The sequence below is a fragment of the Sinocyclocheilus rhinocerous genome, unplaced genomic scaffold, assembly GCF_001515625.1.
Source record: "Sinocyclocheilus rhinocerous isolate Xijiao unplaced genomic scaffold, SAMN03320098_v1.1 scaffold448, whole genome shotgun sequence".
NCBI classification, from domain to species: domain Eukaryota; kingdom Metazoa; phylum Chordata; class Actinopteri; order Cypriniformes; family Cyprinidae; genus Sinocyclocheilus; species Sinocyclocheilus rhinocerous.
The window spans coordinates 636,656-643,026 of NW_015651514.1; positions in this window are offsets into that span (position 1 = coordinate 636,656).

Here is a 6,371-nt window from a genome sequence, read left to right on the forward strand (position 1 = left end):
GTGTGTGTGTGTGTGTGTGTGTGTAGTTTGTGAACTGCATCAATTTGCGTTCTGGTTTGTGTGGTTCAAGTAAGGACAGGTCGTAGGCGTTATGTGCCTCATTAAGATCAAGCATCCATTATGTCTCTTCACACAGACAAATGTCTTAGCCTTGAAAAGTGGCTATTACGAATCAGTCTACAGCTGCAGAAGTGTGCCGGTTGCTTGAGAAATACAGTAAAGTACATGTTAAGCGTGTACACTTCTGACAGTAAAGACATCTAGAATGTTGCCAAAGATTTCTATTTAAAAAAGGCTGTTCTTCTGAACTTTCTACTCAAAGGATCATGGTAAATGTATTATGATAACTGTTTTTAATATAGATAATAATCAGAAATGTTTCTTGAACAGCAAATCAGTATATTAGAATTATTGCTGAAGGATCACGTGACACTGACGGCTGGAGTAATGATGCTAAATATTCAGCTTTAATCACAGGAATAAATGACAAGTAGAAAACAGGTTTTTTTATATACAACAATAATAATTTGTAATATTAGTTTTTTTTTTCAACATTTTTGATCAAATATATGCAGCCTTGGTGAGACTTCTTTCAAAAAAATTTTTTTTTTAAACTTACAGACCCCAAATTTTTAGTAGTTTAGATACATTCATTTTAAAAAATATTAATAAAAAAAATTATATCCTTTGGAGAAATAAAAGCAGATGTACACTAAAAAAAATCAGTATAAATAGAGCACAATGTACTGTATTAATCTGAAGGAATTTTCCATATTTATTTTTTACAGCTGTTTTTCCTGTATTTTGAATTTTGCATTTCGTTGTTTTGAGTTTTAGAGTTAATGTTCATAAAATTTTACAGATAATGTCCTTGTAATGAGCTGCCAGTTATTTTACAGATGTATTTCTTTACAGATGTAAATCAATCAATAGGAGACATGGTAAAAGTATAGAGCAGTAAAATAAATGACGATAGCAGCTCAGATCATTTTGTATTGAAGACTGTGTTGAGAAATTCTTGAGACCATATTGAGTGCTCTGAATTTTGATTGCAGACTTGGTAAATCCGAGCACAGAAAATCAAATGCAAAATGCAGATTTTTAATTTTGGGGTTAAATATTCCTTTTTGTGTGTGCTTTCCAAGGGAGTAACTAAAACTCATAACAGAAAATTCATTTCATTTACATGACAATGGGGGCCTGAGAATGCAAACTTTTGAAATCAGGAACACATGCATATTATGTATTCCTAAACGCGGAAGTAAGCCTATGGGCGAAACTTCCAGTGCATTAGCCGCTAAAGAGAAATAACGAGAAGAATAACAACGTACAGTAAAACTGTTTGCACTACAAATCAGTGTGTTCATAATAAAGATAGTACACTAAAATAATATGGTAAGACACACCAATTTGCAATATCAAGCAGCAAAACGAGCGGTTCTGTACAACTAAAAGTAGCTGGAAGCAAATGTGACCGGAAGCAAGACCCATAAAATTTACAAATGGCCACACCCATTTTTACCGGAAGAATAAGGTGGAAAGGAATGCTTATGTGTACAGACTCAGTAACGTTCCATCCATATAAGCTGCGAATGCTCTGCATACCCAGGCCATTTGAGAGAATAAGTTCACGGGATAATTAATATAAACATGATTTGTCGTAGTGTTACTTTACACAGTGACATCGCCATCTACTGGTCTGGCATGAAAAATACAGCATTTTTAGTCGTTTTCGCAGATGTGTGTTAACAGGTATTGTTTTGAAAATGTCTTTATGCAACTTTTTTTCAAAAACGCCAAAGAAAAACTTGTTGGTTTTTACATCATTGTCTTGTAAACATAACAAGATAACAACCCTAAAGCTCTCGTTCGCACAGCATGACTGTGTTGTAAGTCTCAGTCTGTGGCATCTCTCGGCTGCTGTGGAACTCTGGGAGTCTGCAGTGGGCTGATGGGTAAGAATAATGTCTGTGTTGGTGTGTGGGAGGCCAGGAGACAGTCAAAGCAAAGGCCATCTGCCACAACAAAGCTTCTGATTAAAAACCTGCGCTTGACTCTCAACACTCTCTGATCTCTGAACTTTAGATGATTCCCATCCCCGACCAGAGGAATGAAAAATCATACAGGAAAGCTTCATATCTCAGCTGTTCTCTCATTGACAGCAATGAGATTGTACTGAGAGAAAAAAAGTTCCTCTCAGAAGAGATCTCAGATATGCTCTGTGCTTTCAATCATTTCTCACCAAATCACCACATTGTTTAAGACTGTTTTTCACTCAACATATAATCAGCATGAATTACAGAAATCTCATTCTTGTTTCATTATGTATGACTGAAAAATATGCATCACTTAAGTTTATTAATGTTAAAAATCTCATTAATGTCTATTTTTATTTCTCTTCGGGAATAACATCTGGGATAAATTTGGAGCTTTGAAATTTCTCCTTGTATAATAAATGTTCCTGGTCATATTGAGCTATTTAATCATATTATAGGAAATGAATGGCTGTTTTAATCACATACAATAGGTTATGAAAGCTGTTTAAGGTGGACTTTGAATTATTATTATTATTAATTAGAAATATATTGTTTAGAGTAGTTTAAGACAACTCAACTTTTGAACCAAAATCTAAAAACCACAGTGTTATTTTAATGTCACCGAGATATGTATATATGAATTTTTTTTTTTTCTAGTAATGAATTTTTTATTTTTTTTTAGTTATCTATAATAATCCTGGTTATTAAAGTAACTTTTTCTTTCTTTCTTTTTTCTTTTGGACATTGAAAGCAATATAAGCAATGAAAGCGAAACTTCTGAGCATTTTCCTCTGGATGTGAGTATATGGTCCAAAACAGCAGTCCAAAAAACATTTGGCATTATTAAGGTGATTCACATGACTTTGAATGATCGATAATTTCACTGATAACGGTTCTCACTGGTTTAGTGGGGGGGAAAACGAGTATAAAACTGTTGTTTTCTCTGTCCCTCAGGCCTGTAACAATCCCATCTTCATCTGGCTCCTCTCTTTCTCTTCAGGCCGATGGCAGGTTGCACTGTTTTGGAGGTCGTCCAGAAATGAAATGCAGATTTGAGTCTCTTCTCCCTTGCGCAGTCGCTCCCTCGCTCCCTCCCGCCCCAAGCGCGACAGCGGCACTTCATTTCAACAAATGCATTTTACTGAGACTGTTTAAGGAATAAGGTATGGTTTTTCTCAAGCGTTTAGATGCAAAATGCAAATGGGGTCACTGTTGGACAGGTTTGTTCATGTAAATTGTTAAATGCATGCTGTAAAGCATGAGAGGCGTCTTCTGCGTCCTCCAAATTAAGTGACAAAACAGGCCGAACACACGAGACCCCTTTGGTCCATTTAAAAAGGGAAGTGCAAACTTAATTTTGATGGATTATGCCAAAGCACCTCCGTTAGCATTGTGAGGGGGTTCATCTATCTCTGTCAGTTTACATAGCATTGATGAACCCTTTAGTCATATGCAGGTGACACGTTACCGTATGAAAAAGCGCAGAAGGAAACCATCTATCATGGAAAAACGTGTATTCATAAACATTTACTTGTCAACGCTGCGCTGCATGAAACGAGATCTTGTCTGCTGGCGGCGATGGCAAATGTTCTGCTCTCATGAGGATTTCTCTCTGAAATCAGTAAACCACATCGGTTTTTATGTGTTTTTACTGGTACCTGCAATGAGCATCAGTGTTATGCAATAGTCTGTTTAAAACAGACATCTAACCGGAAAATTATTTTACATTTAAATTAAGTTCAAATTATTTTTGCGCTAGATAAATACGCCATCTAATAATCAAAAAACAAATATATACAGTAATTTATCAAAAATATAGTATAGCTAATATATTCATCAAGATACTTTAAAAGGCATGGCAAAATATTAGCTTGACTACGTTATATGTAGATTGGTAACAAATAAAAAATTAAAAAAGAATAAAAATAAAAAGAATTTTCATTCAACCCATTCAAATTAGATACATCCAGATGTTTACTGTTTATTGTCTTTTATTAATTATTATTATTATTATTAAATTAATTTAATGTATTTATTCAGTTTAATGGTGTCTAATTGAGATATTATTTTTGTGCTAGATGAATACTGTACATCGTCTACTAATCAAATAAAATATATAATTTTTGAAAAATATATCTAAAATATTTATCAAGGTATATTGCCATTTTAAATAGCATAGTAAAATAGTAGCTTGACAGGATTTATTATTTTAATAAGCTGGTTAAAAAATGTATACACATATTCGCTCAAGTTAATTTTTTGGGATAATTTTTAGAAAAATATTGTCTTCAACTTGTATTGTTTCATTCAAGTTACATAAATCCATGTTAAATATTTTTTTTTAAATTGACTTTTAAGTTGTATTTTGTGAAAATGTACTCTTATTTGCTAGATAAACACATCATCTAATAATCAAATAAAATATATAATTTGCATATTTAACATAGCTAATATATTTATCAATTTAAAAAACATGGCAGTTTAGTACATGCATTTCATTGATTTTATTTAGATCATCACATTTTTAAAATGTACTTATTCAAAATAGCTTAGAATCTGCATAAATCTGTTAATTTTTTTTTTTTAATTCTAAACTTTTAATCAGTTGAAAAGCATGAACATGGTTTAAATATGGCTGTGAAATGAGCAAAAATGAATGAGAAATACATAAAAATTGCAATTACATACAGTAACTAAATAGCATAGCAAAACAGTAGTTTGAATATATATATATATATATATATGCATATATGTATTATATGTTGCTTATTTGGGAAGTTACAGAATTTCACTGGTTAAGATGATACCGAGATCTAAAACATTGATCTGATTGACCTATAGTGTAACATTAAGAGTTTTTTAGTCTCCAAAGAAGCACATAGCAATTCAGGAATGCTGTAGGGACAAAACTAGTTTTAAGAGGTTTTAAGCTGCTGCGTCTGGAAGGGTCGCCCTTCACAAGCACAGGCCGATGTCTCTGCTTCCTCATCACTGCTTGTAGAGTTTGTCCTCAGTGAGGGAAATAAAGAGCTCCAAAGCCCACACACAGCAGCAGGATTGAGAGCGATCGCTGCGGCCCCCAGAGATCAGCATGAGTTTGAGAGGAAAGAGATTTCTGGGACATTGCCGTCCCCCACAGGGCCCTGCGCTGAACCCCGCAGCGGAGCCGTCCTGCACGCTCAACACACACACACACACACATATTCTGACTGTATGCTGTGCAGCACTTCTGCTCAAACAAAATTCAAGTGGTTTGTTTTTTTGCTTTTTTACGCACTTCTAGAACGTAACCTCCTTTTCTCAGCTTAATTAGAAAGCAAGACTTTAGTAGTCTATTAGAATGATAAAAGAAATGTGTATTTGTACAGTATAAATATGGATACATCTACAAATGATATGAGTGATAGTGGCTCCATGAAGCTTTTAGATGCAGCACACGGAAGACTCAACTTACATTGATTCCACTGGTGTTTGATGTTAGCATGTTGATAATCCAACAACAGCATACTAAGCGTAAAAACACAAATATTGTCATTTTAATATTTTTCAGCAACACATTTTATATTTTCTTTTTAAATCAAATATTTGTTCTCATTTATAAACTACGATTCAAAATTCTAGGTTCTGTGTGTGTGTGTGTGTTTTAAGTCTCTTCTGCTCACCAAGGCTGCATTTATTTTAATATACAGTCAATTCAGAAATGTTGTTAAAGTTTAAAATAATTGCTTTATACTGTAATATATTGTAAAATGTAATTTATTTCTGTGACACAAAGCTGTATTTTCAGCATTGTTACTCCAGTCTTCAGTGTCACATGATCCTTCAGAAATCATTCTGATATGCTGATTTGCTGCTCAACAAACATTTCTGATTATTATCAATGTTGAAAACAGTTGTTTCCACAAGGATTCATGAATAAAAAGTAAAAAAAATATATATATATATTATTTGAAATATTTTTTTATAACAATGTATATTTTTTGTCACTTTGTCAATTTAATGCATCCTAATAAAAGTTAATAAAAATGCTGAATAAAAGTAAAAAAAAAAATTTCAAACCAACCACCCAAATACATAAATAAAAAATGGCCCTAACCTTTTGAATGGTAACTTTTACCATATTTAACATTATTCATACATAAACAATTCTCATATTCCTATCATGCGATTTAATTTGCCAAAACATATTGGCAATAGTAATATTTGGAATTTTTTAATTTATATATTTTGTTTTCATTCTGATTTTAGTTAATTTTGTTGTATTTTTGTCACTTTTATTAGATTTTCTTTTGTTTAATGTGTCTACTTTTTATTTCAATTGTAGTTTATATATAT